Source organism: Doryrhamphus excisus, linkage group LG5 (genome assembly GCF_037039965.1).
Source record: "Doryrhamphus excisus strain RoL-2023G ecotype Guam linkage group LG5, RoL_Dexc_Guam_v1.1, whole genome shotgun sequence".
Classification (NCBI taxonomy): Eukaryota; Metazoa; Chordata; class Actinopteri; order Syngnathiformes; family Syngnathidae; genus Doryrhamphus; species Doryrhamphus excisus.
The window spans coordinates 23,060,561-23,073,259 of record NC_136361.1 but is presented as its reverse complement, the minus strand read 5'-3'; the positions used below and the strand labels follow the sequence as shown (position 1 = coordinate 23,073,259).

Sequence of the window (12,699 nt, the reverse complement as noted above, 5' to 3'; positions counted from 1 at the left end):
GTGAATGGCGTATAGAAGGGTTTAGATTGTGTTCCACAGATGGCGGCAATGCACACCGAAAGCTGCTTGCCAACCGCCAATAAACAACAGAAGAAGAACAAGACGAAGAAGAACGTACCCTGACAACTTTCCATTTGAGCGGGTACAAGATACCTCGATCGGATTGGGGAAAGGAATATTCCACCCCCGTGAATCCCGTTATATATTCTTTCGGAATGAGGTGTATACAAAGGTTAGATTCTTTCCGTTTGAGCAAATAAACCGAATGCAATTGGAATATTTGGGTCCATGTAAACGTGGCTAATGTAGAATGTCAATTATCGGACAAAAATAAAAACATAGGGCATATTAAACAGTATCATCAGGAATGGATCCAAGAAAGCAGATTACCCTCAGTATTTTGTAGATGGAAAATGCCAAAAAGAGGAATATGAACGAGGTTGCTGAAAGGTTCAATAATTACCTTGGAAACACTGGACCAAGTCTTTAAGAAAAAAAAATCCCATTTTCTTTGTCAGTGGAGGAAGAAACAGGAATCCCAACTCCTTGTTCCTCACTAATAGGACAAAAAATGAATTTGTCATATATTCATGTATACAAACAGTGTACGTATATATTTCTATATTACTGTAACTTACTGTACCTGCATGTGAATACGGTCAGTAATGAATTATGGCATATATATTAGTCTCGATTTGAAGTTTGTTCAATCTGAATAAGACAATTGACAATCACGGCTGTCACTCGTCGCTGTCTCGTATTCGCCTAAACGTCACGTACACAAAAACAACAGCAGTCTCAGAGAAGCGACCGACAATTTGGAGTCCTGGTGTGGTTATGATGGACTATTCGTTCAGGGATTCATGCATGCTTATGTTGCGTGGGGCATGGTTTGCGGCGGCACAGAAGGAAATGGCGGAAAATACAGTTTGATCGTGAGCGCCCCCATGCAGGGCCTAATCAATGCAGACCATTTATTCAAGGTTTTAAGATTGGACTAAAAAGATTCAAATCAAACCAAATTGGACGTCAAGCTACATTACAGTGTTCGATGTCCCACATGTAATGGTCACTATCCTTTCAAAGATATGACCGAGCCATGACTTCTGTCCACTGTGTTCTTTTGGATAACCCGCAGGAACGCCAAACACATACACATCAGAAACATTGACACAACTCAAAGGTTCCCGCTACTCTAAACAAGAGCAGAGCTGATGTAAACAAAGCCCGCGGCTTGTCAAGTTAATGTGTGGTCATTGCGTGGCAACCTAGCACCTCTATACTCACAACAAAGTCTATCAAAGTTGACACGGCTTCAGGCAATGCATTCAGACTCCTAGTTTATTCTCGCAAATGAGTGTGAAATAACATTTGCAAGATTGAAGAGGAATTAACTTTGGTTCCTCCTGCTATTGTCTGCACTGCCTTCATGAATGACAAGTTAGTGGGGGGGAGTTTGTGGGCCTGTGCAATACATACATTTAAATGCCAATTGAAACAACTACGAAAAGCTATTGTAGCGCACAAGGTAAAGGTTTTTAATATTAACAAAGTGCAAATTACAATAAGATAATAAGATATTAAAAATGTATCAACGCCAGCTGTCAAATCGTTCTTAATACTCGATACATCCGTGCAATCAGAGAAAAACAAATTCAACTGAATACAATGTTAACCCGAAGCTGTGAGATGAAGTGTGACAGCTCTTTTAAAAGGAAAATATGCTAAAATATTCCAGTGGCATGGGGTGAGTAGAAGGTGGGAACATGCCCAGTGCTGCTGGTGTCTTATGGTGATCAAAGCATTACACAGACGGGGCCCATCACTCCCCTGTGGGCCGAGAACATTTACCATTACTGATCATGCATACGTAATTAGTCCACAGCAGTTCCACTTAGAGCCTTTTATCAAGCATTTTATGGAACAAACATCTGTGCATTTAGGGCCAAGGCTGATCCATAGCAGTGGCAGACAGCCTTGTTGTTGAGTGTTAAGTGATTAGTATTCCTCTTCAGTGGGTTTCTGTACTTGCTCATACAAATCACCGATATTTCTTCATCAATCGGTGCATTTATGCAACAGTAGCACACTGTGAACTGGAAGCTGCGTGCTTGTTGCTGCCATCCTTCCATAGAGAGGAAAAGCCAGTGGGCCTGCTTTCTTGTAAAGACATACTGTATGTGTTGAATCACTGATATCCAAGAAACCAGACTTAAAGTGACCCTTTGCTTTGGTTCACTTGTGCATTGATGGTCCTTGGACTTGTGTAACAGGGTTATAATGTTATGTAAATATTGTATATATGTTCATGTTATAATTACACAAATTTCTGTTTAACCTTCCTCTTGTGTTAGGGTCGGCACTGACCCGTTTTACATTTTAATGCATAAAAACAATCACATAACGTTTGTTTATTGCATCAAGGCTTTTTTGACTTTGTCAGGAAACTTCATTTCAACCCAAAAAATAATTTTTACTAAATTTAAAAATCGTCTGGTTGAAATTATGACCACTGTATTGTTAGGGTCGGTTTCAAGCCGGTTATAATAATATGATTATAAAGCAATATTTTGAGCCAAAACTGAAATCATAAGTGTACAATTAGCCAACACAATGACAACCAGCTCCTCTTCTCATCATGTAAGCTTCAGGGGATTCTCATTTTGACCGCTTTTCCAGTATACCAGCGGATGAGAAGCAAATTTGACGGTAACTTCTTGTTTTGAGTGTATTTTATAGCTGATTTAATACATTAACACGTTAACATAAGAGGTAATACCAGAAAGCTAACACAAGAGGAAGGTTAATTTAAATAATACCTCCTGTGTATATAAGTTTTGGCCACTCTTTCCTACTTCCCTGTTATTCGTGATCTTTATGTGAGAGGTAGGCGTGTGTGTGGCTTAACAAATGTCTTTAGTTTAAAACTTTATTTCTCATTTTTGTCTTGTGTTGTAATCTGTGCACGTTATTCGGCCACATTTTGACTGCAACGTGTTTGTTATACTCCATCAGGTATGCTATTTGTGTTTCACTTAGTATGACCCCTTTTATTCGCGATCTCTATGTGAGAGGGACACGTTATTCGGCCACATTTTGACTGCAACGTATTTGTTCCAGGCCCACTCCATCAGCCGAGAGTAAAGTGCAGCAACTGCAGCAACTTTGTGTCTGTCGTCACTCTTCCATCACAACGCAGAGAGTCAAACACCACCGGTTACACTTGTACTTACATATAGTAGGTCAGTGACTCCCAAAAGACTTGACATGTCAAATCCAGCCTGAATGATTCAGAGAAAGAAATTTCATTAACTAATTTCACACTTTGTCATCATGACATTGTGATTAATGGCGGGAAGTACCAAACAACAAAAAATGGCACAGGTCAGTTGTCGACAGCGCACATTAGTAAGAACGCTGCTTTAAAGCAACTTGACGGTAACTTTGAAGATTTTTTTTTTAGAGGTCAATTAAGAGAGAAGGTGAACTGTCATCTCAAAAATCACACTTGAATGAAATGAAACGCCCATTACTCTTAATGGTGTGTAAGACAGTACTATGAGAGAGTGGAGCTGTGACACTGAATTAATGCTAAATAATACCACCTTTTCTCAATAATTTGCCCTTTCAAAGTCAGCGCTCAACAAAGTACTTCTGCAGCACAAAGCCAGAATACATTATTTTAGTGACAATATTGACATTAGTTGGTGGTGCATTAGGGCTTCAAGGCGTCGCATTAGCATTGATGACACGGAGTGAAAAGAGTGGTCAGCAGAAGGGACGTCTGCCCACAGCTAACATTTGGAAAGGCATGTCCACTCATTTAAAAAACACCAACAAGGTCACAGTCGGATGATACGATGGGAAATGCCAAACTTTCATTTCACCCTGTCCTGCGATTTATGATAGATTGCAAATAAGATGAATCTAATCAAGTTCAGATTACTACTGAAAATGATTACACTTACATCACGCCAAAACAAGACAACGAAGTGGGAGTCTGGTGGGGACTGTAAAGCACTGGAGACTGACCAACAGACAAGGGTGCCACCGATGGGAGTGATGGTGGACGAAGGCAGGGGTGATCCAACTGTCAACTGCAACAGCACAGTGGCTACTTAACGTTTGCCTATGGGGTAGAGCAATGGAGACAAAGATAAAGGGTAACACTGGAGGGGTCACCTGTGGAAATGTGGTGTGGACTGTGGATGTCAGTGGTGGTTTTTAGTTTGGGCTACATAGGCAATTGCCCAGGGCGTCGTTCTCTAGGTGGCGCTGTGAGGATGAGGGGAAAAAGAGAAAAAAGTTATTTGTGTTCAGCGCTCCGGTTACAATGTTGCCATCGATGCCATGCTGGGACCCTCTAAAGACGGGATATGCTGCTTATCATTCATTTTGGCGTGCTGGAGCCTATCCCAGCTAGGAGACCCCAGTTCTCCCCGTGCATGCATGGGTTTTCTCCAGGTACTCCGGTTTCCGCTCCCATTCCAAAAACATGCTAGGTTAATTAGCGACTCCAAATTGTCCATAGGTATGAATGTGAGTGTGAATGGTTGTTTGTCTATATGTGCCCTGTGATTGGCTGGCCACCAGTCCGGGGTGTACCCCGCCCCCCCATGTTCATTATTGACATGTACGTGTTCGTTCCACCACTACAGATGCTGTGACTAACATTTCTGTCCTTTTTTTGCAGAAACGCACCAAGGAAAACCTGAAAGGTCAGGCTTAAATTACAGCTGAACATTTCACTTCAGTCAGGTTTCAAAGTGAGAAAAGTGTGTGAATAGCAAGTTGATTCATCTGTTCCCGTTTGTATTTGAAGGATTTGTGCACTGCCGAAAAACACCTTATCATTCTGTGAGTGCTGCATTTAATGGTTGTTGGGCTTATTTATACTTCTCTCGTACTGATGTTAAATGGTTTGTGCTCAGTTTGTGTTCATTTTTTGCTTATATGCTGTGGATGTCTTAGTTGTATACGCAATACATAAACAAATAGCATTGGGAGCGCCAACCAGCCATCACTCCATCCACTGATAATTAAAAAAAAAAAAAAAAAAAAGAGTACCAGAGTACTTGTCTTTTTCCTGGCTGCAGAATCTGCTGGGTCCATTTTGTGGTGAACAGCAAGTAGCCATTGGAGGGTAAAAATCACAGGAAACCACACATGGAAAAAAACAAACAAACAACACATAAAGCTCAGAGCTCCAAACAACACTGACTCATAAGCAACACAATACATGGGCAATGTGTCAACTTGCCACAGAGACCCGAAAAGAACGGCCAAAACAGTAACAGCCATGACACAATGTCTTGCATTACACAATAAGAGACAGCTGGGAAAGACAAGAGGCGGAATGGAGCTGATTGACACATGAGGACATGATCAATGAGAGCAGGTGAGCCAGGCACACAATCGTCAGAGCACAAAGAGACGCCCTGAACGCACCACACATATAAAACCGGTAGTGATAATGAGGTACCTTCATGAAAGGTGATTTTACAGCAGTACATGCATCCTCAAAGCTGTAACGTTATGTAAGCTTGCTATTCCCCACACACGCAGTCAAGCAGACAACATGATTGCCAAAGCTGGGCGTATACCGTACAATTTTACAAGTGTTAGTCTTAATGCTGACTCACACTTAAGCCCTGTGGGCGTTGGTGGCACCATTTGAAACTGAACATCATCAAGACGATATTTCCACTGTTTATGGACTCCACGCTAATGCTAACACTAACAACAAAACAAAACAAACAAAGAACCAACGAAGGAAGGCGTACACACCTGAACTAAATCCGTAACAGAAAATTAGAGGCAGGTGCGTGAAACGAGTAAAGTTGTGAGCGAACGGAAAGGAACGACAAAGGAAGTGGCTACAAAATAAGAGCATGAAAACAGGAAGTAAGGCTTAGAAGGAACTAAAGGAGCTGTCACGGAGGCTAACGAAAATGTGAGGTAATGACATAAACCTGAAGGTTAGGATGGGGTGGTGACTGGCAGATAACTCCTGTCATCATACCAAAGTGGGGGGTACAAAAAGCAGGTGCTACTATTCAATGGTGTGCAGTCAGGGCCTGCTGGCCCAACTCTTAATTCATATGGGTTATTGTGGCTTGAACCCCTGCACAGCCTTTATTAGATTTTTTTTTTTAATCAGCGTGTGCCAAAAACAATTGTGGCCAGCTAAGTCCCCAGTGAAGGCCCAGTTAACAAATTACTTCAAGGCTTTGATCAAGTGACATATGCTATTGTCTTCACTGAGAATTAGAAAAATGGCTGACTTTGCTGAATGATGGGTGGTCTCGGTGAAAGATTCACAAGGAGAAGGACCATACAGACAACAGATGTTTGGGTGTGATATTGAAAAGCGAATAACGACCCACATACTCGCTCTCAAACCCTCTGAAGTTTCATCATCTGTCTTAGTGTCATGGCATCCTGATCCGAATAATCTCCTCCATCTCTCTCCATCCGTCCACACTGCTGCCCCTCCGTGATATTAAACTTCTCAGTTTTGCATGCTGTGCAGGAGTACGGCTGTTCCTGGTCCCTGCGTCACCCCATCTCTCGTCACCGAGCCCCACCCCGCATTTGTATGCCATTCCTCCGAAAGCCCATTTGTCGAACTCCATCTATGTATTCCAACACTTGGTCCCTTATTCTTCATTTCCTGTATGTGGAATCAAACTATGGAATAGATTGAGTAAGGAAATCAAACAATGCACAAGGATGAGCCAATTCAAGAAACAATACAAGCAGTTGATGTTTGCTAAATACAAGGATGAAGAGTCTTGAACCAGTCATGATGTGCTATATATATCACTATATTGACACTTACTATGGTACACATTATGGCATTGGATGCTCATATCACCTAGTACTTCAGTACGAGGTACATTATTTAAAAAAAAAAACTTAAACTGTATTATGGAAAGCAGGAAGTGAACAAATGTAAGAGTTACTGATTGTAAAAGTACCAGATGGAGGGGTAGGATTTAATAAGCTTTGCTTCTTCCTACTCCTTTTGGACATGTGGAACTGGGAACTGATTATGGGATGCACTCAATTGTAATCTGACGCATGTTCAAATGGAATTAAACCATTACCATAAATGTTTTTGACCTGGCCACAGAGATGCTGTTGGTCTTTAAGGATCCATGGGAAAATATCCACCACAACAAGAGGTTCTCCATAATGAACATCAAAGTCTGGACTGGTTTGCAATTAGCTTTCCATCGTCCTCTTTTCCTTCAGGAAAGTAAAAAAATCAAAATGAAAAGACTACAAAAATACATTTCATAATAACAATGTTGAATGCTAGTTGCTGAAACACCAGAGTCATCCTTTATTTCCAAACAAAGTCTTTGCTGTGTGCTGTGTACAGCTGGACTTGATAGCGATGACAGATCTCTATCGTCCAAAGTATCTCATTCCCCGTGGGCCTATTACAGTCGTTAGCCTTATCTTTGAACCGGGGCGGCTAAACTGTGCTCTCTCTATTCTTATTCAACCTGAGAGGAAGAAAACTTCAGCTCTGCGCAGAGGAGATTTCAGTCACCGGAGACAAGGCCGGTGTCAATGTGCCCGAGGCAGCTGGCTGCCTTGGCCCAGTGTGGCTGCAGAAATGTGATGACTTTTACTACGGTGGATTGGGGCTGAGTCATAATGGGCAGCGTAGTGGAAGGATTACAGGGGAACACAGAGCTTAACCACATCTATCTCTGGGCATAATGAAATGTATCCACCCACTACCCTAATTACAAGGGATTCTGAAATCTCTCCTACTGGATTCGTTTGCTTCTTGGAGGAATTATGTCTCAATTCCAAGAGGGAAAACTAAATGCATTTACACTTTTGCTTGCATTTAACTTCAAGGACAGGTGCAAGACTTTAGTGCTGATTCTGTCTCAAAGTGAAAGAATTACGGAGGAATGACGAGAAATCCTATTTGTTATCATTAGGCGTGCACAGACGGATAATTATGGTATGGCTATAGGGAATTATGACGCCATAAATCTACTAATATTAAAACATAACATAATTTAACATATCGAGTTAATCTGCAAACTTGGACCTTACCCCGAATTCAAGTACAGCTGCACCGGGCTCCAACTCATAGTACAGTCGATCAGATGTGCCCTGTGTATGTTTGCTTTAATCCACGATGCTCCGCGTATAGGCTCCGCCCTATATGCAGCAGCCTTGGGACATTCAACAATCTCCCATCAAAGAACATCAAAAGACTCAACCCAGGGCTTTATTGACATACCCCAACAGTGTAATAAATACTGTAAAGTAATCAAGAAACTAAAATGATTACGAGGAAAACAATGAGGTCAAACTAAGTCCCCAGGAAATTTACTCCATCAAGAGCTTTTGAGATAGAAATACATCATGGGACTTGGAATCTGGGGGCTGGGACTGTTAAATGGGATGGAAAGAACCAACAATAATAATAAGGGGAGAGTGGCATATAGCTAATTCATTATTCCGACACAAGCAGACCTGACAACAGAACGCAATGCATGGGGGGGAACGCTACGGAAGGCGACTGATGCAGCAACTCATGACACCGGTGGACACCAGTGGGATGCCGTCAACTTGAAGGAGGAGTCCTATCTGGCCTACTTGGCTCATGGGACTTCGGAGGCAGCTGATGGGTACCGGCAGTCGCTGAGGCAAAAACCTGGATAGGAGGAGTTTGGAGAAGCCATGGAGATGGACTCCCGGATGGCGTCAAAGAGATTCTGGACCACCATCCGCCATCTCGGATCTGCTGCTGACCTCAACTCAAGATGTTGTGGATCTTTGGAAGGAATACTTCGAAGACCTCTTCAATCCCATCGATTGTCTTCCAATGAGGAAGCAGTGCCCGGGGACTCCACATTGGGGGACCGAAATGAGCTTCCTCAGCAGGGTAGCAGGGCTCTCCCTCTGAGTGGAACTGCTACTCCTCCACATTAAGAAGACCCAGATGAGGTGGCCTGGGCATCTGGTTAGGATGCCTCCAGGATCCCTCCCTGGGGAGGTATTCAGGCCACGTCCAACAGCTAGAAGGCCTCGAGGAAGACCCAGGACACGTTGGAGAGACTATGTCTCCCAAGCGGCCTGGGAACGCCTCAGGATACGCCTGGAGGAGCTGGATGAAGTGGCCGGGAGTGGCCGGGAAGTCTGGGCCTGGATGGATGGATGCTTGTCAGCATAATGATTGTCTGGTGACCCATCCAAGGTCGACCCTATCTCTCACCCAAGGTCAGCAGTGACAGGTTCAGCGCACCGGTGACATGGAAAAAAATAATGTCTAAAACATAAATGAATGATCAAACTGCTGTGTTGATGAAATGAACTGTAAATATTAAATACACTGGTGGCTCTCACGCCATTAAACGCAGTAAAAAAAGAAGGCAAATATTGCAATAATTCATTCTACTGCTGTACAGGGTCATGAGTGAGCAAGAGCCTATCCCAGCAGACTCAGTGTGAGAGGTGAGGTACACCCGGGACTGGTCACTAGTCAATCACAGGTCCCAAGAAAAATACAAAATCCTTTAAACTAGCAGCTCAATGTCAAAATGAAAGCCACACAAGTTATTTTACTCTTTGCCCCCCCCCTCAGGCTGGAGCCTATAGCAACCTCAGTGGCGCTCGTGACTGCTTAATCCAAAGTAATGACATGTCAGAGGCCTTAAACGTGATGGACTATGGCGCTGTTTTGAAGGAGCTGTGGAGTGCACTCCGTAGCGTAGCAGCAAGAAGATTATGTGACGCCAGGCCTTTTTTTTTTTAAGCTGGGTTACATCAAATAAAATGTACCCCCCCCATACAACATATAGCGCAATGGGAAGTTCATTTGAATAATCAACATATATACTTTATACATTTCAGCCCAAAAAAATCCTTATTTTGGATTCTCTCTGAGTCACCATTTGGGTCTGTGAATGCATCGTGTGTTGATGTAAGAAATGGCACACAGCGAGACATCTGGCACGAAACTCACCTTTCCTTTGAGCCAAGCATGAGCAAACTTCTCATCCATTTCCCAGTTCAGCAGCAGGCATGGCCGAAATTAACAAGTGACTGCACGTCACGTCGCACAAACACATCACGATGCATTTGAAGACAACCCCCTAAACACACACACACACAAACACACAGGAGCATATTCAAAGCCATGGACAAATATCAATGGGAAGAGAAATGGCTGGAGGACAGCAGTTTGAGCCGCAGCGTAAGGTGAGGGACGAAGTGAGACTAATGCAATGGGACGTGCTAAATGTGAGCTAAAGCTCCAGCAGGACATGGAGCACAAGGGCTTCAAAGTGGGGGGGTGTTGAGCAGTGGGAGCGCTAATCCGGACTGACATTGTGTGAACTACAGTAACTAAACTACACATCAACATGGAGCCTACTAACTAACTTCTCCAAAACCGGTCCGACACCTCGGATTCATTTATTGGTTTATTGGAGATCTCCATTCTGCATGTGGACATTCATGCTATAACTATTCATATTAATAATAGGGCTGTCAAAAACAATGTGTTTGCGGCGGTAGCTAATTTATTTCATGAATTACAGTACATTCCATTTTTTGGCGTAATTAACGGATGTGCACCAGAGCTAGCAAGCACGCCTCGGTTATGACGGCAGCACCGTGGAGTGTCCCCCCACAGTCACACAAGAGTCTGACGATCTTTCAGAAATTCATTCTGACCTGAATACATCAAGAGCAGTACAATTCCAGCACCGTGTACTGTAAGTATTTCCAGTGTTGTTCCAGTTGATAGTTTGACCGAGTTCAAAGTTCAGTTCACACAGTATTAATACGAAGAGTTCACATTCAGAGTTCACCATTTCCATTTTGAACTGGTTCAAAGTTCAGTTTACATTTTTGTCGGCGAAAGAGAATGAAACACTGACTTTGTTTTTAAAAGAAAACTATGACATCCGTCACATAGTGGAATTGTCGAACAAAACTTGAATATAAAGTGTTTTTTTATTTATGCTTTTTAGCCTATGCATGTTTCCTTCTTCATGCCTGCAAATAAAAGTATTATAACAAATAATTATAATGTTTTATGCAATGAAATCAATTAGTAAACACATAGATACTATCCAGAAGTCCTTGGGAGCGCTTGGGAGTGTGACCAATCACAGCGGAGTGGGCATACCTAGACGAGGGCCAAGGGTGGACGAAATTAAAGAAACTGTTTGGGTCGGAAGCAGGAAGTCAATTGAAAGACCGCAGAAAGAAGTGCAGCTTTTTATGCCGGTTATTGTGTGTGGCTGCACTATAGGAGTCCACAACTCAATACAAAGCGCCGAAAATGAGCATAATAGGTCCCCTTTAAGAATTGCTGGATTGTTGAAGTGCAAATATCTGTCTGGACCTAAACAGTGGCGCTGATTCCAGACATCGGTGAGCTTTTAATTCTCCTTGAATGCGCACTATATAATGCTACACAGACATCCGCTTACTTACACAAAGTAAATAGTGCTTCTGACTCTTCAACATGATCAAGTTACGGAAAGCCATCGGATAGTGCAGCTTCACCCATGCCAAGCCTACATCTTGTACCCAGGCACACCCATATAAGGAATCCGGGCTCACTGTGATGTCACAGTTAGCCGTGTTTCCTTATACAAACATCTTTCAGGACTCTCTTCCAAATGCGCAAACCTCATTAACTGAAACTATGGCCATCTTTAACACGAGAACACAACATTCCAACAACATTGATAGGTCAGAAAAGTGGAAAAAGCATAATGGGTCCCCTTGGGCTGGATTGAGTTTGTATTTGTATGACAATGAGCTGTACAGAGCAATTGAGTTTAGTGACGCACCAGGTCTACTTGGCTATGAAAGCAAAGCACTCGATACAAAGGTGTGCAGTAGTTTCCATGGTCATTATTCAAATTGTCTCTGAAAGACATATGCAATCATCTGGGCTTCCACGCATCAAAACATCGACTTGTTAAAGGTGTTTTTTTTCATTGCCATGGCAACCGTGTTAATTATCTTAAGTGGATGAGCACAAATGTCTAGTTATACGTGACACATTCTCCCAACCTGCTGACGACAAACTTGACAAGGGAGTCAAAATTTCAAGTTGAGGTGAACTTTAAACTTTGTTTTTGTTGATAATGATGATGGGACAACACATGATTTTCATATATTTAGATATTAGGCGTCTATTTGGCCGATATATTTAATGTACCGGTGTATCGGTATAGATGGCATAATGGCAGCAGACACAAAAAGTAACCTTTTTTTATTGAATTTCTGTATTTCGCCAGTATATTCCACATATTGTGCGTATTTTGTAAGCGGCACATCAATAATGGCTTCCAACAGACTGCAAGTCAATTTGCAGAATGCAATTACGGTTAATATCAGAGCCACTCCATGATATGCCAGTCAGGTTTTTATGTTCTTTTTCCCCAAATATCCAGGATAAAGTCATCAATCAAAAAACATCATCCAAGATTAATTTTATCATCACTATAATGTACAATATAACGTAATATGACATAATGTGGAATGTAATGTAGAATTGTAGTAGCATTGCAATTTCACCACTAACTAACAATGTCATCATGCAATACGTACAGTAAACAACTCTCGGCAACTCTTTGTATAATATGTCATATCAACAACAATGTTGCCATCAAAGTGGAATATACCGTATTTTCTGGACTA

The 12,699-nt window shown here is 42.2% G+C and overlaps 1 long non-coding RNA gene across 1 annotated transcript in view; it reads right to left on the bottom strand.

Moving 5' to 3' along the window:
* The window catches only part of LOC144898536 (uncharacterized), a 32,343-nt gene extending 27,216 nt beyond the window's left edge, over positions 1-5,127 (bottom strand). The window contains exons 1-2 of the long non-coding RNA XR_013627429.1: positions 5,068-5,127; positions 464-556 (exon numbers count right to left, since the gene is read on the bottom strand). This is a non-coding gene — a long non-coding RNA (uncharacterized LOC144898536). The remainder of the gene's footprint in view (positions 1-463; positions 557-5,067) is intronic.
* Between the last annotated feature and the right edge of the window lie 7,572 nt (positions 5,128-12,699).